The sequence below is a fragment of the Somniosus microcephalus genome, unplaced genomic scaffold (genome assembly GCF_052327205.1).
Source record: "Somniosus microcephalus isolate GS21.2 unplaced genomic scaffold, FLI_Smic_1.0 unresolved_chr7, whole genome shotgun sequence".
Taxonomy (NCBI): Eukaryota; Metazoa; Chordata; class Chondrichthyes; order Squaliformes; family Somniosidae; genus Somniosus; species Somniosus microcephalus.
This window is the reverse complement of record NW_028225185.1, coordinates 6,648,417-6,674,021: the sequence shown is the minus strand read 5'-3', so window position 1 is coordinate 6,674,021 and position 25,605 is coordinate 6,648,417. Positions and strand designations below refer to the sequence as shown.

At 52.9% G+C, this 25,605-nt stretch overlaps 1 protein-coding gene and 1 pseudogene across 3 annotated transcripts in view; one reads left to right on the top strand and one right to left on the bottom strand.

Annotated features, from left to right (window-relative positions):
- Positions 1-25,605, bottom strand: part of LOC147086434 (semaphorin-4B-like) — a 225,931-nt gene that overhangs the window by 89,489 nt on the left and 110,837 nt on the right. The gene's annotated exons all lie outside the window — the stretch shown is intronic.
- On the top strand, positions 697-8,393 carry LOC147086438 (leucine-rich repeat and immunoglobulin-like domain-containing nogo receptor-interacting protein 1 pseudogene; annotated as a pseudogene). The gene is made up of 2 exons (XR_015075728.1): positions 697-1,420; positions 5,443-8,393. The product of XR_015075728.1 is annotated as a leucine-rich repeat and immunoglobulin-like domain-containing nogo receptor-interacting protein 1 pseudogene (transcript).

Genomic DNA, 25,605 nt, shown 5'->3' with positions numbered 1-25,605 from the left:
CCCTCAGTACCGCCCCTCCGGCAGTGCGGCGCTCCCTCAGTACCGCTCCTCCGACAGTGCAGCGCTCCCTCAGTGCCGCCCCTCCGACAGTGCGGCGCTCCCTCAGTACCGCCCCTCCGACAGTGCAGCGCTCCCTCAGTACCGCACCTCCGACAGTGCGGCGCTCCCTCAGTACCGCCCCTCCGACAGTGCAGCGCTCCCTCAGTACCGCCCCTCCGACAGTGCAGCGCTCCCTCAGTACCGCCCCTCCGGCAGTGCGGCGCTCCCTCAGTACCGCCCCTCCGACAGTGCGGCGCTCCCTCAGTACCGCCCCTCCGACAGTGCGGCGCTCCCTCAGTACCGCCCCTCCGACAGTGCGGCGCTCCCTCAGTACTGCACTGGGCGTGTTGTCCTAGGTTATGGGCTCGAGTCTGTGGAGTGGGGGCTCGAAACGAGTTTGCAGTCGCGGCCCAGTTCTATGGGAATGGGCCCACCGCACAAAACACCAGAGAAAGATTCAAATTGTTTCTGCCGGGCTCCGACTGATTGTGTCTCCCTGTTTCTGTCCCCCCAAGGAGCTGGGGGGAGGGGGGAAGGTGGCGAGGAGTTTGCAGTGCAAACATCTGCCGCTATGATACCAGACACCAGTGCTCTTTCTCCGAAGTTTCAGATGCCAGTGTATAAATGGATGCAGCTGTCCCAGCTCTGTCACCCGCTGTCACTTCAACACTCAGTCGCTTGCCGACCCACAAAGTGTCGAGGCAGGCGGCGCTTCGGGATCCTGCGACCGGGGATCCCATTACTAATGTGCATTATTAATACATAATTAGCCATTTTAGGGATTATTAGCGAGCCTGCTGTCAACACATTGGGATTGCTGTGGAGAGGGTCTCGCTTCTGATAGAGTGTAGGACGCTTTGTCGCATGTTCTCCATTTTCCGTCTCTCTCTCTCTTTCTCCCTCTGCTTCTCTCCCTCCGTTCCTGTCTCCTTCTCTCTCTCTCCCTGACTTCCTTTCGCCTGTTTGTCGGTCCGTCTGTCTCTCTTACTCGCTCTCCTTCCCTCCCAGGGAGGGTCCTGTTACCCTGAACCACGAAGAATGGTCCAGTTGTTCGGCCCCCTGAGACCCCGGTTTGTTCTCGGAGCTGGGGCGGCAGGCTGGGCTGGGGTGCGGAGGGGAAGAGACTGTCTCTAATCCAACCCCGTTGCACCACCCTAACCCCAGCTGGATATTGGCAACCGAGGCTTCCGGAGGGTTTTAACCAAACGACTGCAACACGATTCCGAACGAACCTAAACGCCAAGGAACTGGGGCCTTACGAATCATTCACGCCCCACGGATCTTTGCACTTGGTCCTGCAGACGACGGTGCAGCATTTGGTCTGTGACTGCGGAGCCTTCACACCGGGACAAGGAACCGAGGGGCTCCTCGACCTCACCAGGTAAGCAGCTATCAGGGCCAAGGTTACTGATAATGACAGGGTTTCCCAGGTAGTTCTCTCTCACATCCAGGGGCTCGGGAGCAATTCAGCAATTCACACTCCTCCTCTCCAGGTCATAGAATCAGAAGAGCACAGGAGGAGGCCATTCGGCCCATCGTGCCTGAGTAGGCTCTTTGAAAGAGTTCTCCAATTAGTCCCACACCACCCCCTGCTCTTTCCCCGTAGCCCTGCAAATATTTTTCTTTCAAAGTATATAGCCAACATATGGTTTATCTCCAATTGTTAGACCTGTCCTAAGTGTTTGATGGGACAGTGTAGAGGGAGCTTTACTCTGTATCTAACCCGTGCTATACCTGCCCCGGGAGTGTTTGATGGGACAGTGTAGAGGGAGCTTTACTCTGTATCTAACCCGTGCTGTACCTGCCCTGGGAGTGTTTGATGGGACAGTGTAGAGGGAGCTTTACTCTGTATCTAACCCGTGCTGTACCTGCCCTGGGAGTGTTTGATGGGACAGTGTAGAGGGTGCTTTACTCTGTATCTAACCCGTGCTGTACCTGCCCTGGGAGTGTTTGATGGGACAGTGTAGAGGGAGCTTTACTCTGTATCTAACCCGTGCTGTACCTGCCCTGGGAGTGTTTGATGGGACAGTGTAGAGGGAGCTTTACTCCGTATCTAACCCGTGCTGTACCTGCCCTGGGAGTGTTTGATGGGACAGTGTAGAGGGAGCTTTACTCTGTATCTAACCCATGCTGTACCTGCCCTGGGAGTGTTTGATGGGACAGTGTAGAGGGAGCTTTACTCTGTATCTAACCCGTGCTGTACCTGCCCTGGGAGTGTTTGATGGGACAGTGTAGAGGGAGCTTTACTCTGTATCTCACCCGTGCTGTACCTGCCCTGGGAGTGTTTGATGGGACAGTGTAGAGGGAGCTTTACTCTGTATCTAACCCGTGCTGTACCTGCCCTGAGAGTGTTTGATGGGACAGTGTAGAGGGAGCTTTACTCTGTATCTAACCCGTGCTGTACCTGCCCTGGGAGTGTTTGATGGGACAGTGTAGAGGGAGCTTTACTCTGTATCTAACCCGTGCTGTACCTGCCCTGGGAGTGTTTGATGGGACAGTGTAGAGGGAGATTTACTCTGTATCTAACCCGTGCTGTACCTGCCCTGGGAGTGTTTGATGGGGACAGTGTAGAGGGAGCTTTACTCTGTATCTAACCCGTGCTTTACCTGCCCTGGGAGTGTTTGATGGGACAGTGTAGAGGGAGCTTTACTCTGTATCTAACCCGTGCTATACCTGCCCCGGGAGTGTTTGATGGGACAGTGTAGAGGGAGCTTTACTCTGTATCTAACCCGTGCTGTACCTGCCCTGGGAGTGTTTGATGGGACAGTGTAGAGGGAGCTTTACTCTGTATCTAACCCGTGCTCTACCTGCCCTGGGAGTGTTTGATGGGACAGTGTAGAGGGAGCTTTACTCTGTATCTAACCCGTGCTGTACCTGCCCTGGGAGTGTTTGATGGGACAGTGTAGAGGGAGCATTACTCTGTATCTAACCCGTGCTATACCTGCCCTGGGAGTGTTTGATGGGACAGTGTAGAGGGAGCTTTACTCTGTATCTAACCCGTGCTGTACCTGCCCTGGGAGTGTTTGATGGGACAGTGTAGAGGAAGCTTTATTCTGTATCTAACCCGTGCTGTACCTGCCCTGGGAGTGTTTAATGGGACAGTGTAGAGGGAGCTTTACTCTGTATCTAACCCGTGCTGTACCTGCCCTGGGAGTGTTTGATGGGACAGTGTAGAGGGAGCTTTAGTCTGTATCTAACCCGTGCTGTACCTGCCCTGGGAGTGTTTGATGGGGACAGTGTAGAGGGAGCTTTACTCTGTATCTAACCCGTGTTGTTCCTGCCCTGGGAGTGTTTGATGGGACAGTGTAGAGGGAGCTTTACTCTGTATCTAACCCGTGCTGTACCTGCCCTGAGAGTGTTTGATGGGACAGTGTAGAGGGAGCTTTACTCTGTATCTAACCCGTGCTGTACCTGCCCTGGGAGTGTTTGATGGGACTGTGTAGAGGGAGCTTTACTCTGTATCTAACCCGTGCTGTACCTGCCCTGGGAGTGTATGATGGGACAGTGTAGAGGGAGCTTTACTCTGTATCTAACCCGTGCTGTACCTGCCCTGGGAGTGTTTGATGGGACAGTGTAGAGGGAGCTTTACTCTGTATCTAACCCGTGCTCTACCTGCCCTGGGAGTGTTTGATGGGACAGTGTAGAGGGAGCTTTACTCTGTATCTAACCCGTGCTGTACCTGCCCTGGGAGTGTTTGATGGGACAGTGTAGAGGGAGCATTACTCTGTATCTAACCTGTGCTATACCTGCCCTGGGAGTGTTTGATGGGACAGTGTAGAGGGAGCTTTACTCTGTATCTAACCCGTGCTGTACCTGCCCTGGGAGTGTTTGATGGGACAGTGTAGAGGAAGCTTTATTCTGTATCTAACCCGTGCTGTACCTGCCCTGGGAGTGTTTGATGGGACAGTGTAGAGGGAGCTTTACTCTGTATCTAACCCGTGCTGTACCTGCCCTGGGAGTGTTTGATGGGACAGTGTAGAGGGAGCTTTACTCTGTATCTAACCCGTGCTGTACCTGCCCTGGGAGTGTTTGATGGGACAGTGTAGAGGGAGCTTTACTCTGTATCTAACCCGTGCTGTACCTGCCCTGGGAGTGTTTGATGGGACAGTGTAGAGGGAGCTTTACTCTGTATCTAACCCGTGCTGTACCTGCCCTGGGAGTGTTTGATGGGACAGTGTAGAGGGAGCTTTACTCTGTATCTAACCCGTGCTGTACCTGCCCTGGGAGTGTTTGATGGGACAGTGTAGAGGGAGCTTTACTCTGTATCTAACCCGTGCTGTACCTGCCCTGGGAGTGTTTGATGGGACAGTGTAGAGGGAGCTTTACTCTGTATCTAACCCGTGCTGTACCTGCCCCGGGAGTGTTTGATTGGACAGTGTAGAGGGAGCTTTACTCTGTATCTAACCCGTGCTGTCCCTGCCCCGGGAGTGTTTGATGGGACAGTGTAGAGGGAGCTTTACTCTGTATCTAACCCGTGCTGTACCTGCCCTGGGAGTGTTTGATGGGACAGTGTAGAGGGAGCTTTACTCTGTATCTAACCCGTGCTGTACCTGCCCTGGGAGTGTTTGATGGGACAGTGTAGAGGGAGCTTTACTCTGTATCTAACCCATGCTGTACCTGCCCTGGGAGTGTTTGATGGGACAGTGTAGAGGGAGCTTTACTCTGTATCTAACCCGTGCTGTACCTGCCCTGGGAGTGTTTGATGGGACAGTGTAGAGGGAGCTTTACTCTGTATCTAACCCGTGCTGTACCTGCCCTGGGAGTGGTTGATGGGACAGAATCATAGAAATTTACAGCACAGAAGGAGGCCATTCGACCCATCGTGTCGGTGCCGGCCGACAAAGAGCTCTCCAGCCTAATCCCACTTTCCAGCTCTTGGTCCGTAGCCCTGTAGGTTACAGCACTTCAAGTGCATATCCAAGTGCTTTTTAAATGTGATGAGGGTTTCTGCCTCTCCCACCCTTTCAGGCAGCGAGTTCCAGACCCCCACCACCCTCTGGGTGAGAAAAGTTCTCCTCAACTCCCCTCTAAACCTCCGACCAATTACTTTCAATCTCTGCCCCCTGGTTATCGACCTCTCTGCTAAGGGAAATCGGTCCTTCCTCTCCACTCTATCCAGGCCCCTCATAATTTTATACACCTCAATTAAATCTCCCCTCAGCCTCCTCTGTTCCAAAGAAAACAAACCCCAGCCTCTCCAATCTTTCCTCATCGCTAAAATTCTCCAGTCCTGGGGAGCAACATCCTGGTAAATCTCCTCTGAGCCCTCTCTGGTGCGATCACATCTTTCCTGTATGGGCTGTGGGTAGAGACATTGTTAGGGTAGATTGTATCTGGTTGATGGGAGGAGTGGGGTTGATACGATGAATGACCTTTTCTCATTCTGTGCTTTCTTGTGTCCAGATGAAAGAGATGACGGTTATACTTGGACTGATCCTACTGGTGTGGCTCTGTGCTTGTGCACAGGGATGCCCCTCATCCTGTGACTGTTGGACGGGGAATGGAACTGTTCTCTGTCGTGGGAAGGAGCTCACTGCTGTTCCTGAAGGAGTTCCCTTGGAGGCAAAGGTGCTGGACCTCAGTGAGAACATCATCACATCTATCGGGCAGGGTGAGTTCGGCAACCTCAGCGAGCTGGAGGAGCTGGATCTCAGCGCGAACCTAGTGACCAACATCGACCCCGGAGCCTTTGATGGCTTGTGGAGCTTGCGCACGCTGCGGCTGAGAAACAACCGTCTGAAAACCATCTGGCCGGGTGTGTTCGGGGCGACGCCCCATCTCGGCGTGCTGGACCTGCGCGAGAATCCTCTCGTCGTTCTGCTGGACGAGACGTTCCAGAGGCTTCCTGAACTCCGCCTCCTGGAGCTGGGGGAGGAGCTGGCTTACGTGGCGCCCCGGGCCTTTGTGGGTCTGGGCAGCCTGCAGCAGCTGGCTCTGGGAAAGGCCAACTCCAGCACTGTCCCCACCGCCGCCCTTTCCCACCTCCGCAATCTGGCCACGCTGAGGTTCCACCGGTTGAACGCCGCCACGCTCCAGGACAATTCGTTCCGGCGTCTGTACAGTCTCCGGGTTCTGCAGATCGAGGGGTGGCCCTGGCTCAGCGCGCTGACCCCAGACTCCCTCCACGGCCTGAACCTGACTTCGCTCTCCATCACCAACTGCAACCTCACCTCCGTCCCCTATGATTCCCTGAGGCACATGGTGTACCTGCGGTTTTTGGATCTTTCCTACAATCCCATCACGGTGATCCGGGGTGGCCTGCTGGGGGAGCTGGTCCGCCTGCGGGAGCTGCACTTGGCCGGGGGGAAGCTGGCTGCCATCGAACCGTCCGCCTTTCGGGGCCTGAGCCGCCTCCAGGCGCTCAACGTCTCGGGCAACGGGCTGGAGACGCTGGAGGAGTCGGCCTTCCATTCCGCCGGCCGCCTGGCCGCCCTCCGGCTGGACGGCAACCCACTGGTCTGCGACTGCCGGCTCCTGTGGCTGGTCGCCGGCAGGGCGCGGCCGAGCTTCGAGGGCCGGCAGCCCGCCTGCGCCAGCCCCCCATCCGCCCGGGGCAGGGCGCTGGCCGACTTTGGGCCCGTCCTCCGGCCCGGCGACTTCGCCTGCCGCAGGGCCAGGATCCCGAGCAAGAGGCCACAGCTGGCCACGGTCGGCGAAGGGGAGATGGTGAGCTTCCGGTGCGAGGCAGGGGGGGACCCGGCGCCCGCCATCGAGTGGTCCACTCCTCAGCAACAAGTCTTGAGCATTGGGCAGGGTGGCAGGTTCAGGGTGCTCCGCGACGGCGCCCTGCAGATCTGGTACGCTCAGCCGCAGGACAGCGGCACGTACCGCTGCACCGCCAGCAATGCAGCCGGCAACGATACCGCCACCGCCATCCTCCGGGTGCGGAGGTTCATGCCGAACGCAACCCTCGGCCTTTCCACGCCGTCGGGCTTCGTCCTCGATGAGAGGACCCTGTCCGTCGTCTTCACCATGGGGTCCGCCTGCTTTCTGAGCGTGGTGGCCATTTGCTTCACGCTGCTGCTGGTCTGGAGCAAAGTGAAAGGGCCGGTCAAGCGCACCAGTCAAGTCGAGGCCCCGCTGCACTCGAGCGGGACGGACGTGCAGTCAGAAGCCATCAAGTACACGACAAAAATGTTGTGAGGGAAGAGAAGGGGGCAAACGTTATTGGCAGGGCTTGTTCTCTATAGTCACCGGGCAAATGCACGGCTTAAGGTGTGGTTACTGACGCGTGCAGACCACAAGGTGTTCCTGGGTTCGATATCCCTGACTGCGCTGAATCGCTTGATCTCACCCAGGGCAACACTAAGGTTGGCAGGGTAGATGCTGAGAGGCTGTTTCCCCTGGCTGGGGAGTCTAGAACTAGGGGGCATAGCCACCAGACTGATTCCTGGGATGGCAGGACTGTCGTATGAGGAGAGATTGGGTAGACTAGGCCTGTGTTCACTAGAGTTTAGAAGAATGAGAGGGGATCTCATTGAAAGGTATAAAATTCTGACAGGGCTAGACAGACTGGATGCAGGGGGGATGTTTTCCCCTGGCTGGGTGGGGGGGGGTCCAGAACGAGGGGTCACAGTCTCAGGATACAGGGTAGGACATTTAGGAATGAGATGAGGAGAAATGTCTTCACTCAGAGGGTGGTGAACCTGTGGAATTCTCTACCACAGAAGGCTGTGGAGGCCAAGTCACTGGATATATTTAAGAAGGAGATCGATAGATTTCTAGACACAAAAGGCATCAAGGGGTATGGGGAGAGAGCAGGAATATGGTATTGAGATAGAGGATCAGCCATGATCATATTGAATGGCGAAGCAGGCTCGAGGGGCCGAATGGCCAACTCCTGCTCCTAGTTTTCTGTTTCTCAGGATAAGGGGTCGGCCATTGAGGACTGAGATGAGGAGGAATTTCTTCACTCAGAGGGCGGTGAATCTTTGGAATTCTCTGCCCCAGAGGGCTGTGGAGACTCAGTCGTTGAGTATATTCAAGGCTGAGATCGATGGATTTTTGGACTCTCGGGGAATCGAGGGATATGGAGATCGGGCGGGAAAGTGGAGTTGAGGTCAAAGATCAGCCATGATCGCATTGAATGGCGGAGCAGGCTCGAGGGGCCGAATGGCCGACTCCTGCTCCTAATTCTGTTCATGTACAACGGTTGGCATTAGCAGCCCTGGATTGTGTGAGAGGAGTGGGTGCGGCGGGGGTGGGAAGAACCAGCCAGGGTTCCTGCTCCTGATCGCTATCCAGCACTTTTATTGTTGGTGCTTGGCTGTGATGCTCTGTGTGTCGGAAGTCCCGCTCACGCCCACTGTCTCGGCTCACCGGGGAAGCATGGCAACCTGTGAGGTACAGGAGGGGTGAAAGGTGCCAGTGGAAACTGTACCCCGCCCAAGGTGAGTTACCTCCTTCAGGGGAGAATTGACAGAAGAAAAGCTCAACTCAAGCCTGCCAACCCTCGCCCAATTAGAAGGCCCAACGCTCCTCCGACAGTGTGGCGCTCCCTCAGTACCGCCCCTCCGACAGTGCAGCGCTCCCTCAGTACCGCCCCTCCGACAGTGCGGCGCTCCCTCAGTACTGCCCCTCCGACAGTGCAGCGCTCCCTCAGTACTAGCCCTCCGACAGTGCGGCGCTCCCTCAGTACCGCCCCTCCGACAGTGTGGCGCTCCCTCAGTACCGCCCCCTCCGACAGTGCGGCGCTCCCTCAGTACTGTCCCTCTGACAGTGCGGCGCTCCCTCAGTACTGCCCCTCCGACAGTGCGGTGCTCCCTCAGTACTGCCCCTCCGACAGTGCGGCGCTCCCTCAGTACTGCCCCTCCGACAGTGCGGCGCTCCCTCAGTACTGCCCCTGCAACAGTGCGGCACTCACTCAGTACTGCCCCTCCGACAGTGCAGCACTCCCTCAGTACTGCCTCTCCGTCAGTGCGGCGCTCCCTCAGTACTGCCCCTCCGACAGTGCAGCACTCCCTCAGTACTGCCCCTCCGTCAGTGCAGCGCTCCCTCAGTACTGCCCCTCCGACAGTGCGGCGCTCCCTCAGTACTGCCCCTCCGTCAGTGCGGCGCTCCCTCAGTACTGCCTCTCCAACAGTGCGGCGCTCCCTCAGTACTGTCCCTCCGGCAGTGCGGCGCTCCCTCAGTACTGCCCCTCCGACAGTGCGGCGCTCCCTCAGTACTGCCCCTCCGTCAGTGCGGCGCTCCCTCAGTACTGCCCCTCCGACAGTGCAGCACTCCCTCAGTACTGCCCCTCCGTCAGTGCAGCGCTCCCTCAGTACTGCCCCTCCGACAGTGCGGCGCTCCCTCAGTACTGCCCCTCCGTCAGTGCGGCGCTCCCTCAGTACTGCCTCTCCAACAGTGCGGCGCTCCCTCAGTACTGTCCCTCCGGCAGTGCGGCGCTCCCTCAGTACTGCCCCTCCGACAGTGCGGCGCTCCCTCAGTACTGCCCCTCCGTCAGTGCGGCGCTCCCTCAGTACTGCCTCTCCGACAGTGCGGAGCTCCCTCAGTACTGTCCCTCCGACAGTGCGGCGCTCCCTCAGTACTGCCCTGCCAACAGTGCGGCGCTCCCTCAGTACTGCCCCTCCGACAGTGCGGCGCTCCCTCAGTACTGCCCCTCCGACAGTGCGGCGCTCCCTCAGTACTGCCCCTCCGTCAGTGCGGCGCTCCCTCAGTACTGCATCTCCGACAGTGCGGAGCTCCCTCAGTACTGTCCCTCCGACAGTGCGGCGCTCCCTCAGTACTGCCCTGCCGACAGTGCGGCGCTCCCTCAGTACTGCCCCTCCGACAGTGCGGCGCTCCCTCAGTACTGCCCCTCCGACAGTGCGGCGCTCCCTCAGTACTGCCCCTCCGTCAGTGCGGCGCTCCCTCAGTACTGCCCCTCCGACAGTGCGGCGCTCCCTCAGTACTGCCTCTCCAACAGTGCGGCGCTCCATCAGTACTGCCCCTCCGACAGTGCAGCGCTCCCTCAGTACTGCACCGGGAGTGTCAACTTAGATTTTTGTGCTCGAGTCTCTGGAGTGGGACTCGAACCCCCAACCTTCTGACTCAAAGGCGAGAGAGCTGCCCACTGAGCCATGGCTGACAATTAGATGAAGAGGGGGGTGGGAGGAGGTTCGTGAGGACCATAGACGCCGGCACAGACCAGTTGGGCCGAATGGTCTGGTTCTGTGCTCTCGACTCGTTACATAGTGAGATTGACATGCAATAAAAGTCCTAGAATAGATGACACTCTGTGTACAAAAGGACATTGTAAGACCAGAATGTCTTGTGTTAAGACAAGGATGAGCCAGGCACTGTTCTCCAATTTGTTATACATATAAGATAAGGGAATGGGTTGGTCATCCCGCTGCTGTGTAATAGAGACACTCTCACCACAGGGCAACTGTCAAGAATCACAGCATAAGAACATCAGAAATAGGAGCAGGAGTCGGCCATTCGGCCCCTCGAGCCTGCTCCACCATTCAATGAGATCATGGCTGATCTTCTGCCTCAACTCCATTCACCAGCCCTATCGCCATATCCCTTGATGTCCTCACTAGTCAGAAATCTATCGACTTCTGTTTTGAATATACCCAATGACTGAGCCTCCACAGCCCTCTGGGGTAGAGAATTCCATAGATTCACCACCCTCTGAGTGAAGAAATTTCTTCTCATCTCAGTCCTGAATGGCCGACCCTTTATCCTGAGGATGTGGCCCCTGGTTCTAGACTCCCCAGCCAAGGGAAACATTCTCCCAGCATCCACCCTATCAAGCCCTGTAATAATTTTGTATGCTTCAATGAGATCCCCTCTCATTCTTCTGAATTCAAGAGAATACAGGCCTAGTTTACTCAATCTCTTCTCATACGACAGTCCCGCCATCCCAGGAATCAATCTCGTGAACCTTCGTTGCACTCCCTCTATGGCAAGTATATCCTTCCTTAGGTAAGGAGACCAAAATTGTACACAGTACTCCAGGTGTGGTCTCACCAAGGCCCTATATAATTTGAGTAAGACTTCTTTACTCCTGTACTCAAATCCTGTTGTAATGAAGGCCAGCATACCATTTGCCTTCCTAATGGCTTGCTGCACCTGCACATTCACTTTCAGTGACTCATGTACAAGGACACCCAGGTCCCTTTGAGCATCTGCATTCCCCAATCTTTCACCATTTAGGAAATACTCTGCCTTTCTGTTTTTTCTACCAAAGTGGATAACTTCACATTTATCCACATTATATTCCATCTGCCATGTTCTCACCCACTCACTGAGCCTGTTGGAATCCCCTTGAAGCCTCTTCACATCCTCTTCACAACTGACACTGCCACCTAGCTTTGTATCGTCAGCAAATTTGGAAATGTTACATTTAGTCCCCTCATCCAAATCATTGATATAGATTGTGAATAGCTGGGGCCCAAGCACCGATCCTTGCGGTACCCCACTAGTCACAGCCTGCCATCCTGAAAAAGACCCGTTTATCCCTACTCTTTGTTTTCTGGCTGTTAACCAATTCTCAATCCATGCTACAGGAAACTTTCTGGTATCCGGCACTGACGGGACCGAGCTGGTGCTGTTAGATCAAAACTGCCGTATAAACCAGCGCTAATGTTAAAACATACGGAGCTTTTCAGCTCCGTGTGAATCAACAAACCCTGTTGCTTAGCAACAGCTTCAAAACAGTCGGCTGCAGCTGCAAGCGTCTCCAGCTGAAGCTGTTGCTTAGCTACAGACCTTGCAGAGCCTGACTGGGGAAAAAAAAAGCAACAAGAAGTAAAAAAAACTTATAGAAAACAGCTCCTGAATTTTGCCGGTAGATAGAGTTTCCGGACTTTTAACCTCCGGTTAAACGAAAGTTTCCTGTAGTATATTACCCCCCATTCCATGTGCCCTAATTTTGTTCACCAATCACTTGTGTGGGACCTTATCGTAGGCCTTCTGAAAATCCAAATACACCACATCTACCAGTTCCCCTTTGTCTACTCTACTAGTTACATCCTCAAAGAACTCAAATAGGTTTGTTAAATAGAATTTCCTTTTCATAAATCCATGTTGACTCTACCCAATCTCACTATTAGTTTCTAAGTGCCCAGTTATTGCATCCTTTATAATAGATTCCAGCATTTTCCCAACTACTGATGTGAGGCTAACAGGTCTGTAGTTCCCCGTTTTCTCTCTCCCTCCTTTCTTAAATAGCAGGGTTACATTTGCTATCTTCCAATCTGCAGGAACCGTTCCAGAATCTATAGAATTTTGGAAGATGACAACCAATGCGTCCACTATCCCAATGGCCACCTCTTTCAAAACCCTAGGATGTAGGTCATCCGGTCCTTGGGATTTATCGACTTTTAATTTTGCTAGTAGTCCCATTAATTTTGCTAGTCATTAAGGCCGCTTTTAAAGAGGGGGGTCTCTCTCCATCGGGATCCCTTACAAAAAGGCCATCATTCAATCGGAGACCCCTTTAACAGAGGGAAGGGGTCTTTGATCGAATGGTGGCCTTTCTGTAAGACTTCTTTAACAGAGGGAAGCTGGCCATCAGTGACCCTTCTCAAAGAAGGTCTCAGAACCAGACCCTTTTTTAAAAGCCAGGCTCACAATTAGCACCCCTTTTAAAGAAGGCGTCTTACTATCAAGGACCCCCTTTAACAAAGGGAGTCAAAATCTGGGACCCCCTTTATAGAGGGGGTCTCATTATCAGGACCCCCTTTACATATTACATAGGATTACATAGGATATACGGCACAGAAACAGGCCATTCATAGAAACATAGAAAAATAGGAGCAGGAGTTGGCCATTTGGCCCCTCGAGCCTGCTCCGCCATTCAATATGATCATGGCTGATCCTCTATCTCAATACCATATTCCCGCTCTCTCCCCATACCCCTTGAGGCCTTTTATGTCTAGACCATTCGGCCCAACCAGTCCATGCCGGTGTTTATGATCCACTCGAGCCGCCTCCAATCCTTCCTCATCTAAATCTATCAGCGTAACCCTCTATTCCCTTCTCCCTCATATGCTTATCTAGCCTCCCCTTAAATCCATCTATATTATTCGAATCAACCACTCCCTGTGGCAGCGAGTTCCACATTCTCCCCACTCTCTGGGTAAAGAAGTTTCTCCTGAATTCCCGATTGGACTTCTTGGTGACTATCTTATATTGAGGGCCTCTAGTTATGCTCTTCCCCACAAGTGGAAACACTCTCTCTGTATCCACTCTATCAAAGCCTTTCATCATTTTAAAGACCTCTATTAGGTCACCCCTCAGCCTTCTTTTTTCAAGAGAAAAGAGACCCAGCCTGTTCATCCTTTCCTGATATGTATACCCTCGCATTTCTGGTATCATCCTTGTAAATCTTCCCTGCACCCTCTCCAGTGCCTCTATATCCTTTTTATAATATGGTGACCAGAACTGCACGCAGTGCTCCAAGTGTGGTCTAACCAAGGTTCGATACAGGTTTAGCATAACTTCCCTACTTTTCAATTCTATCCCTCTAGAAATTAACCCTAGTGTTTGGTTTGCTTTTTATGGCCTTGTTAACCTGTGTCGCAACTTTTAGTGATTTGTGTATTTGTACTCCGAGATCCCTTTGTTCCTCTACCCCACCCAGACTCGCACCCTCCAAGTGATAAGTGACCTCCCTATTCTTCCTACCAAAGTAACACCTCACATTTATCTGTGTTAATCTTCATTTGCCAATTATATGCCCATTCTGCAAGTTTATTAATGTCCTCCTGTAATTTGTTGCAGTCCTCCTCAGTATTGACTATCCCCCCAATTTGGTGTCATCCGCAAATTTAGAAATTGTGTTTTTGATTCCAGAGTCTAAATCGTTAATATAAATTGTGAACAACAGCGGTCCCAGCGCTGATCCTTGTGGAACACCACTACCCACCTTCTGCCACTGTGAATAGCCACCCTTTACTCCCACTCTCTGCTTTCTGTCCTGAAGCCAGCCAGCAATCCATTCTACTACTTGACCCCTGACTCTGCATTCTCTGACCTTGTTCATCAGTCTATTATGGGGTAACTTATCAAAGGCCTTTTGAAAATCTAGATAAATTACATCTACTGCATTACCCTTGTCTACTCTCTCTGTTACCTCTTCAAAAAATTCAATAAGGTTCGTCAAGCGAGACTTTCCCTTTTGAAATCCATGCTGACTATTCATTATTATATTTTTCGTCATCAAGACCTCCTTTATAGAGGGAGTCTCGCTATCGGACCCTCTTTATAGGGGGTGTCTCACTATCAGGACCCCCTTAATAGCGGAAGTCTCGCTATTAGAACCTCCTATATAGGAGTCACGCTATCAAGACCTCCTTTATAGCGGGAGTCTCACTATCAGGACCCTCTTTATAGAGGGAGTCTCACTATCAGGACCCTCTTTATAGCGGGAGTCTCACTATCAGGACCCTCTTTATAGAGGGAGTCTCGCTATCAGGACCCCCTTTATAGAGGGAGTCTCACTATCAGGACCCTCTTTATAGAGGGAGTCTCGCTATCAAGACCCCCTTTACAGAGGGAGTCTCGCTATCAGGACCCCCTTTATAGAGGGAGTCTCACTATCAGGACCCTCTTTATAGAGGGAGTCTCGCTATCAAGACCCCCTTTATAGAGGGGGTCTCACTATCAGGACCTCCTTTATAGAGGGAGTCTCACTATCAGGACCCTCTTTATAGAGGGAGTCTCGCTATCAGGACCTTCTTTATAGAGGAAGTCTCACTATCAAGACCCCCTTTATAGAGGGAGTCTCACTATCAGGACCTCCTTTATAGAGGGAGTCTCACTATCAGGACCCTCTTTATAGAGGGAGTCTCGCTATCAGGACCCTCTTTATAGAGGGAGTCTCGCTATCAGGACCTTCTTTATAGAGGGAGTCTCGCTATCAAGACCTCCTTTATAGAGGGAGTCTCACTATCAGGACCCTCTTTATAGAGGGAGTCTCACTATCAGGACCCTCTTTATAGAGGGAGTCTCGCTATCAGGACCCCCTTTATAGAGGGAGTCTCACTATCAGGACCCCCTTTATAGAGGGAGTCTCACTATCAGGACCTTCTTTATAGAGGGAGTCTCGCTATCAAGACCCCCTTTACAGAGGGAGTCTCGCTATCAGGACCCCCTTTATAGAGGGAGTCTCACTATCAGGACCCTCTTTATAGAGGGAGTCTCGCTATCATGACCCTCTTTATAGAGGGAGTCTCGCTATCAAGACCCCCTTTATAGAGGGGGTCTCACTATCAGGACCTCCTTTATAGAGGGAGTCTCACTATCAGGACCCTCTTTATAGAGGAAGTCTCACTATCAGGACCCTCTTTATAGAGGGAGTCTCGCTATCAGGACCTTCTTTATAGAGGAAGTCTCACTATCAAGACCCCCTTTATAGAGGGAGTCTCACTATCAGGACCTCCTTTATAGAGGGAGTCTCGCTATCAGGACCCTCTTTATAGAGGGAGTCTCGCTATCAGGACCTTCTTTATAGAGGGAGTCTCACTATCAAGACCTCCTTTATAGAGGGAGTCTCACTATCAGGACCCTCTTTATAGAGGGAGTCTCGCTATCAGGACCCTCTTTATAGAGGGAGTCTCGCTATCAGGACCTCCTTTATAGAGGGAGTCTCGCTATCAGGACCCTCTTTATAGAGGGAGTCTCACTATCAGGACCCTCTTTATAGCGGGAGTCTCGCTATCAGGACCTCCTTTATAGAGGGAGTCTCGCTATCAGGACCTCCTTTATAGAGGGAGTCTCACTATCAGGACCCTCTTTATAGAGGGAGTCTCGCTATTAGGACCTCCTTTATAGCGGGAGTCTCACTATCAGGACCCCCTTTATAGAGGGAGTCTCGCTATCAGGACCCTCTTTATAGAGGGAGTCTCGCTATCAGGACCTCCTTAATAGAGGGAGTCTCACTATCAGGACCCTCTTTATAGAGGGAGTCTCGCTATCAGGACCCCCTTTATAGAGGGAGTCTCGCTATTAGGACCTCCTTAATAGAGGGAGTCTCACTATCAGGACCCCCTTTATAGAGGGAGTCTCGCTATCAGGACCCTCTTTATAGAGGGAGTCTCGCTATCAGGACCCCCTTTATAGAGGAAGTCTCGCTATTAGGACCTCCTTTATAGAGAGTCTTGCTATCAACACCTCCTTTACAGAGGGAATCTCACTATTGGGACCCATTTTAAATCCCAAACAATTTAGAAACTTGATCATTATCCTTTTCTGCAACTTCTGTTTTGTGAATGTTTTCGTTCAGAGAAGGCCGATGACTTGATAGGACGGGCAGAGCGCCGAGCTGGGTGGGGGGGGCGGGGGCAGTGGATGCGGATGGTTTTGAGCTGTGACTTCGAGTTTGAGTTCGAGGTGCTGTCGGGCTCAGTAACTCCTCCCCTGCCAGTTCCTCTCGTGACGCCCTGACTGATTAAAGATATAAATCAGAGAGAACACAAAGAATTCGACCCAACACAATCGTCGCTAAGCAAAAGGAAAAATATCTGTCATATTGGGCAGAAACAACAAAAACCCAAAGCAAACTCAATTGCTACTTGGCCCTAAACAGACAATACAACATAGCTGATTACCTGACCATGGTAAAGGATAACAAACTGAGAAGAACCTTGACAAGGTACAGACTTAGCGAACATAGCCTAGCGATCGAAAAAGGCAGACACAGGCAGACCAGGCTGCCAAGAGAAGACAGGATATGCTCTCACTGCAGTCAGGGAGTAGTTGAGACAGAGATGCACTTCCTCACAGCCTGTGGAAAATATCAGGGCATCAGAGAGAATTTCTATCAAAAATTCTCACAAATATGCCCTGAATTCAGAAATCTGACTGACAACCAAAAACTCCCATTCCTACTGGGGGAGGAGAGAAGCTGTGTAACACTGGCGGCACACTATGTTACAGCTTGCCATGAACAGAGGGACAACCAGTAAACTAAGACAAGAGTATATATAAACAAGGCGAAAATATATTTATAAACTCAGGGATATACCTGTTTATACACTGTATGAATGGAACCGCGTTTATGTGTTCAACCATAAATGTATTTTGATGCTTTGGCAACATAAGATGTACCTTATCATGCCAATAAAGCGATTTGTATTGTATTGTATTGTATTGGGAGCTCCCCCTGATGGCTCGGTTGGTAACTGGATCAGCCAGGGTGGTACTGGGCACACTATCACACCGAATGTACGGCAGGGAAACCAGGCCGTTCGGCCCAACTGCTCCGTGCCGGTGTTTCTGCTCCACACCAGCCTCCTCCCACCCCTCGTCATCTCACCCCATCAGCATATCCTCCTATTCCTTTCACCCTCGGCCCGGTCTAACTCACACATCCAAGGACGATCTACGCCACCCCTACCAGCCCCCTCCGCTCCCATCTCAGTATCTCACTGTTCCTTAAATGATTCCAGGGATTGTTCTTTTTATCCGCAACCCCCTGGCCAGTTCCACATTGCTGATGTGAAGAATTTGGCAGCTCTTTTGTTAGCTTGGGGCCTGCGTCCCCGAATCTCCCTCGTTGCCTGCCCCCTGTGCTTTGTAGCGAGGCCCTGCTCGGCACGTCCTTTCGAGCCGGTTGAGGGGGTTGGCCTACACCACCCCTGCCCACATGACAAACAGTAGCGCAGACCCAAGGGCGGATCAGATTCGGCTTCTGAATGAGGGGGGAGGGGTCCCCCGAGGGGACTCCTTTACAGTCTCCAGGGTCTCCGTCGGGACAGGGCTCGTTACCGTGGTGCCTGGAGCAGGCTGGGGGGGGGCGCGGGGGTGGGGGGTTGTACTCCTTTATTGCAAAGGGAATGGAGTCTAAAAGCAGGGACGTCCTGCTACAACTGTACAGGCCGGTGGTGAGACCACACCCGGAGTACAGTAAACTCTTTCGTATCCGGCACTGACGGGACCGGGATGGTGCCGGTTGATTGAAAATTCTGGATAACGGAGAGGTATATCTACCGCAACTATTTTTAACAAACAAAAATAAAATAAGATTTGAATGCTATTGCGTGCCGTTTTGGTCGCCTTATCTGAGGAAGGATGTTCTTGCCATGGAGGGAGTGCAGCGAAGATTCACCAGACTGATACCTGGGATGGCAGGAATGACGTATGAGGAGAGATTGGGTCGATTGGGCTTCTACTCGCTGGAGTTTAGAAGAATGAGAGGGGATCTCATCGAAACTTATAAAATTCTAACAGGACTGGACAGACTAGATGCAGGAAGGATGTTCCCGATGGTTGGGGGAGTCCAGAACCAGGGGTCACAGTCTAAGGATAAGGGGTAAGCCATTTAGGACTGAGATGAGGAGGAATTTCTTCACCCAGAGAGTGGTGAACCTGTGGAATTCTCTACCACAGAAGGCAGTAGAGGCCAATTCATTAAATATATTCAAGAAGGAGTTGGATATATTTCTTAAGGCTAAAGGGATCAAGGGATATGGGGAGAAGGCAGGGACAGGGTACTGAGTTTGGATGATCAGCCATGATCTCATTGAATGGCGGAGCAGGCTCGAGGGGCCGAATGGCCGACTCCTGCTCCTATCTTTTTTGCTTCTATGTCCCATCGTCAACATGTCTGTGGTGAATGGTGAGGGTGGGGGCAGGGGGGGGGAATAAGAAATAAAACAGAAAGATCTCAGGACATCCCAAAGCGCTTTACAGCCAATGAAGTACTTTTTTTGAAGTGTGGTCACTGTTGTAATGTAGGAAACGCGGCAGCCAATTTGCGCACAGCAAGCTCCCACAAACAGCAATGTGATAATGGCCAGATCATCTGTTTCAGTGATGTTGGTTGAGGGATAAACATTAGCCCCAGGACACCGGGGAGAACTCCCCCTGCTCTTCTTCCAATAGTGGCCGTGGGATCTTTTACGTCCACCTGAGAGGGCAGACGGGGCCTCGGTTTAACGTCTCATCCGAAAGACGGCACCTCCGACAGTGCGGCGCTCCCTCAGTACTGCCCCTCCGACAGTGCGGCGCTCCCTCAGTACTGCCCCTCCGACAGTGCGGCGCTCCCTCAGTACCGCCCCTCCGACAGTGCGGCGCTCCCTCAGTACCGCCCCTCCGACAGTGCGGTGCTCCCTCAGTACCGCCCCTCCGACAGTGCGGCGCTCCCTCAGTACTGCCCCTCCGACAGTGCAGCGCTCCCTCAGTACTGCCCCTCCGACAGTGCGGCGCTCCCTCAGTACTGTCCCTCCGACAGTGCGGCGCTCCCTCAGTACCGCCCCTCCGACAGTGCGGCGCTCCCTCAGTACCACCCCTCTGACAGTGCGGCGCTCCCTCAGTACTGCCCCTCCGACAGTGCGGCGCTCCCTCAGTACCGCCCCTCCGACTGTGCGGCGCTCCCTATCGCCCCTCCGACAGTGTGGCCCTCCCTCAGTACTGCCCCTCAGACAGTGCGGCGCTCCCTCAGTACCGCCCCTCCGACAGTGCGGCGCTCCCTCAGTACTGCCCCTCCGACAGTGCGGCGCTCCCTCAGTACTGCCCCTCCGACAGTGCGGCGCTCCCTCAGTACTGCCCCTTCGACAGCTCTGCACTCCATCAGTACTGTCCCTCCAACAGTGCGGCGCTCCCTCAGTACCGCCCCTCCGACAGTGCGGCGCTCCCTCAGTACTGCCCCTCCGACAGTGCGGCGCTCCCTCAGTACTGCCCCTCCGACAGTGCGGCGCTCCCTCAGTACCGCCCCTCCGACAGTGCGGCGCTCCCTCAGTACTGCCCCTCCGACAGTGCGACGCTCCCTCAGTACCGCCCCTCCGACAGTGCGGCGCTCCCTCAGTACCGCCCCTCCGACAGTGCGGCGCTCCCTCAGTACTGCCCCTCCGACAGTGCGGCGCTCCCTCAGTACTGCCCCTCCGACAGTGCGGCGCTCCCTCAGTACTGCCCCTCCGACAGTGCGGCGCTCCCTCAGTACTGCCCCTCCGACAGTGCGGCGCTCCCTCAGTACTGCCCCTCCGACAGTGCGGCGCTCCCTCAGTACTGCCCCTCCGACAGTGCAGCACTCCCTCAGCACTGCACTGTGAGTGTCAGCCTGGATTTTGTGCTCAAGTCTCTGGAGTGGGACTTGAACCCACGACCTTCTGACTCAGAGGCGAGAGCGCTACCCACTGTAGCCACAGCTGACACAGAGGCGGCCTCTCGATAACCGAGGGCATATCTTCCCGCTCATGGCAGTGATAGTTGTACCTTTCCACACGTTGTGCAGGGTCCTCGACCCCTCGGGAGAGTCCCAGAAGCGACGATATGGCCTCCACTGCTGTCAGTCCCAAGCGCCTGGGGTAAAAATCTGGACTCAAATAATACGCTACCGTGGCAACTAACATCTTAACCGCATTGCTTTGCTCAGAATATTATGGGATTGTCAAAGCTTCTTAAAATAAAAATGAATTTTTATTCTCAATAAAGTATTTTGCACAGTCTCATGTGTCCAGTGATTTCTTATTGAAGCCTCCACCAACCCACCTCCACCCAATGGCTCTGCGGGTATAAAATGAGTTAACAACAGAAAATCCTTATCTGAGGAAGGATGTTCTTGCCATGGCGAGAGTGCAGCGAAGATTCACCAGACTGATACCTGGGATGGCAGGAATGACGTATGAGGAGAGATTGGGTCGATTGGGCTTCTACTCGCTGGAGTTTAGAAGAATGAGAGGGGATCTCATTGAAACTTATAAAATTCTAACAGGGCTGGACAGACTAGATGCAGGAAGGATGTTCCCGATGGCGGGGGAGTCCAGAACCAGGGGTCACAGTCTAAAGATAAGGGGTAAGCCATTTAGGACAGAGATGAGGAGGAATTTCTTCACCCAGAGAGTGGTGAACCTGTGGAATTCTCTACCACAGAAGGCAGTAGAGGCCAATTCATTAAATATATTCAAGAAGGAGTTGGATATATTTCTTAAGGCTAAAAGGGATCAAGGGATATAGGGAGAAGGCAGGGACAGGGTACTGAATTTGGATGATCAGCCATGATCTCATTGAATGGCGGAGCAGGCTCGAGGGGCTGAATGGCCTCCTCCTGCTCCTATCTTCTATGTTTCTATGAACCACGCTGGGTGGTGCATACACTCACTGGGGCATTTATTGGGCAGGGGCAACTGTCTCCTGTTCTGAAATCTGTTAGAGCAGGACGTTAATCAGGCACTGACCCACCCCAGCTTGCGGATCGCACATCTAGACTTCTTAATTTGATTCACTCACGGGATGTGGGCGTCGCCGGCAGGGCCAGCATTTATTGCCCATCCCTAATTGCCCTGGAGAAGGTGGTGGTGAGCCTCCTTCTTGAATACAAACTGGCTTGCGAGACCATTGCAGAGGGGCAGTTAAGAGTCAACCACATTGCTGTGGGTCTGGAGTCACATATCGGCCAGACCGGGTAAGGACGGTAGATTTCCTTCCCTAAAGGACATTAGTGAACCAGATGAGATTTTACAACAATCATGGTCACCGTTACTGATACTAGCTTTTTATTCCAGATTTATTTAATTAACTGAATTTAAATTCCCCAGCTGCCGTGGAGGTACTTGAACTTGTGTCGCTGGATCATTAGTCCAGGCCTCTACTGGATAACTAGTCCAGTGACATTACCGCTATGCTACCGTACACCCAACTGCATCCCGTGACTGTCTCCAAGAGATGAGGGGATCGCGGGTGGCAGGGTGGGGGAGAACAGGAATCGGAGAGCAAGTTTACTGTATTCGCTGCTCACGATGCGGTCTCCTCTACATTGGGGAGACCAAACGCAGATTGGGCGACCGTTTTGCGGAACACCTCCGTTCAGTCCGTAAGGGGGACCCCGAGCTTCCGGTCGCCTGTCACCGCACCCCTCCCACTCTGACATCTCCGCCCTCGGCCTCTTACACTGTTTCAATGAAGCTCAACGTAAGCTCGAGGAACAGCACCTCCTCTTTCGATTAGGCACTTTACAGCCCTCTGGACTCAACATCGAGTTCAACAATTTCAGACTATAACCCCTGCCACCATTTTTCAGGCTGTATGATTTTGCCATTCCCATTTGCAAAAGGGCAGGATTTCCATTGGGGCGTGGAGGCGGGATTGGAGGCGTGCGGGGGGGTTAAAATCACGAAATCGGGGGGCACGGGCCCATCCCGCCCCCAACCCATCTCCATGCCAATTTCAAAGGCGGCGGGTACCCGCCCCGCGCTGGGACCCGCCTCCCCGAGGTGGGAAGGGGATTAGTGCCAATTAACTGCCTGTTAACGAGCAGTTTTTAGCCTAATCCCTATTTTCATTCTTGAAATGTGGGATTCCCGACAGCTCCGAACCACGCCAAGTTAGCAAAGCGGGCCGTCGGGGTGAAGGGCTTGGAGGGGTCGAGATGTCCAGTGTTCAGGTGAGTGATGGGTGCATGAGTGGAAATTGTTTAAAGAAGTTCTAATTACATTTACATACCTAAATAGCCTTCCTTCCTTCAGGTCTCGGGAGTCCCTCATCTCACCGGCACAGAAAGCAGAATGGCCGCGAGCTGTCAAAAGTTCCAGCATTCAGCTTTCTGTTCCAGGGAGATCTCTAAATCATCTTGGCAGGAAGGAATTAACTTGGAGGACAGACTGTCAGTATCTGACAGCTTCAAACAGCTGTCGAACGCTGATATTTCATCTGTCAAAAGGTCTTGACAGATGAAATTTCAGTCTGTGACGTTACCTGTTGCCGGGTGGCCCTTAATTGGCCTGCTGAGTCCGCTGGGCGGGCTCAACAAGGTCAATCAAGTCAAAACCGCGTGGGTTGGCCACAACTCGATGGAGGCGGGTCTACAACCCCGAAGGTTGTAGTCCCGCCTCCTCAATGAAAATCCAGCCCTTTATCTTTCCTGCCTCCGACCTTAGCACAGCCTATTCCTTCAATTCCTTCCTCCCCGCCCCCTTTCCCTGCCTCTGCACCGGCTTAATATCTGTTACATCTCCAGCTTTTTCCAGTTCTGACGAAGGGTCCCAGACCTGAAACGTTAACTCGGTTTCTCTCTCCACGGATGCTGCCTGGCCTGCTGAGTATTTCCAGCATTTCCTGCTGTTATTTCAGATTTCCAGCATCCGCAGTATTTTGCGATGGTATTAGTTCGAAGTGGTCTGGTTGTTAGTTTGGGTGAGTGAATAACTAGCGTGCGCTTAGTACTGCCTGGCAGCATCCTGTTCAACCTTTTGATTCACATTAGTACAGAATAGAGCTTCCACTCCTTCAGAGTAATCCTAAGGCTTGCTCTGCGATCCAGAGCTTCCTTTAAAAAAATGGGGGCACGGGATCAGTCACTTGACTGTCCGCTGAATAAGAAAGCAAGAGCTGTATTTATATACCAATATAGAGAGTGCACTGTGAGCAGTCAGGCGGGCAATCTTCTGATACTGAGGATGTAGGCAGATTATTGGGAGTGTAGAGGGAGCTTTACTCTGTATCTAACCCCGTGCTGTACCTGCCCTGGGAGTGTTTGATGGGGACAGTGTAGAGGGAGCTTTACTCTGTATCTAACCCCGTGCTGTACCTGCCCTGGGAGTGTTTGATGGGACTGTGTAGAGGGAGCTTTACTCTGTATCTAACCCGTGCTTTACCTGCCCTGGGAGTGTTTGATGGGACAGTGTAGAGGGAGCTTTACTCTGTGTCTAACCCGTGCTGTACCTGCCCTGGGAGTGTTTGATGGGACAGTGTAGAGGGAGCTTTACTCTGTATCTAACCCCGTGCTGTACCTGCCCTGGGAGTGTTTGATGGGACAGTGTAGAGGGAGCTTTACTCTGTATCTAACCCGTGCTGTACCTGCCCTGGGAGTGTTTGATGGGACAGTGTAGAGGGAGCTTTACTCTGTATCTAACCCGAGCTGTACCTGCCCTGGGAGTGTTTGATGGGGACAGTGTAGAGGGAGCTTTACTCTGTATCTAACCCGTGCTGTACCTGCCCTGGGAGTGTTTGATGGGACAGTGTAGAGGGAGCTTTACTCTGTATCTAACCCATGCTGTACCTGCCCTGGGAGCGTTTGATGGGGACAGTGTAGAGGGAGCGTTACTCTGTATCTAACCCCGTGCTGTACCTGCCCTGGGAGTGTTTGATGGGACAGTGTAGAGGGAGCTTTACTCTGTATCTAACCCGTGCTGTACCTGCCCTGGGAGTGTATGATGGGGACAGTGTAGAGGGAGCTTTACTCTGTGTCTAACCCGTGCTGTACCTGCCCTGGGAGTGTTTGATGGGACAGTGTAGAGGGAGCTTTACTCTGTATCTAACCCCGTGCTGTACCTGCCCTGGGAGTGTTTGATGGGACAGTGTAGAGGGAGCTTTACTCTGTATCTAACCCGTGCTGTACCTGCCCTGGGAGTGTTTGATGGGACAGTGTAGAGGGAGCTTTACTCTGTATCTAACCCGAGCTGTACCTGCCCTGGGAGTGTTTGATGGGGACAGTGTAGAGGGAGCTTTACTCTGTATCTAACCCGTGCTGTACCTGCCCTGGGAGTGTTTGATGGGACAGTGTAGAGGGAGCTTTACTCTGTATCTAACCCATGCTGTACCTGCCCTGGGAGTGTTTGATGGGGACAGTGTAGAGGGAGCGTTACTCTGTATCTAACCCGTGCTGTACCTGCCCTGGGAGTGTTTGATGGGACAGTGTAGAGGGAGCTTTACTCTGTATCTAACCCGTGCTGTACCTGTCCTGGGAGTGTTTGATGGGACAGTGTAGAGGGAGCTTTACTCTGTATCTAACCTGTGCTGTACCTGCCCTGGGAGTGTTTGATGGGGACAGTGTAGAGGGAGCTTTACTCTGTATCTAACCCGTGCTGTACCTGCCCTGGGAGTGTTTGATGGGACAGTGTAGAGGGAGCTTTACTCTGTATCTAACCCGTGCTGTACCTGCCCTGGGAGTGTTTGACGGGACAGTGTAGAGGGAGCTTTACTCTGTATCTAACCCGTGCTGTACCTGCCCTGGGAGTGTTTGATGGGACAGTGTAGAGGGAGCTTTACTCTGTATCTAGCCCGTGCTGTACCTGCCCTGGGAGTGTTTGATGGGACAGTGTAGAGCGAGCTTTACTCTGTATCTAACCCGTGCTGTACCTGCCCTGGGAGTGTTTGATGGGACAGGGTAGAGGGAGCTTTACTCTGTATCTAACCCCGTGCTGTACCTGCCCTGGGAGTGTTTGATGGGACAGTGTAGAGGGAGCTTTACTCTGTATCTAACCCGTGCTGTTCCTGCCCTGGGAGTGTTTGATGGGACAGTGTAGAGGGAGCTTTACTCTGTATCTAGCCCGTGCTGTACCTGCCCTGGGAGTGTTTGTTGGGACAGTGTAGAGGGAGCTTTACTCTGTATCTAACTCGTGCTGTACCTGCCCCGGGAGTGTTTGATGGGACAGTGTAGAGGGAGCTTTACTCTGTATCTAACCCGTGCTGTACCTGCCCTGGGAGTGTTTGATGGGACAGTGTAGAGGGAGCTTTACTCTGTATCTAACCTATGCTGTATCTGCCCTGGGAGTGTTTGATGGGACAGTGTAGAGGGAGCTTTACTCTGTATCTAACCCCGTGCTGTATCTGCCCTGGGAGTGTTTGATGGGACAGTGTAGAGGGAGCTTTACTCTGTATCTAACCCCGTGCTGTACCTGCCCTGGGAGTGTTTGATGG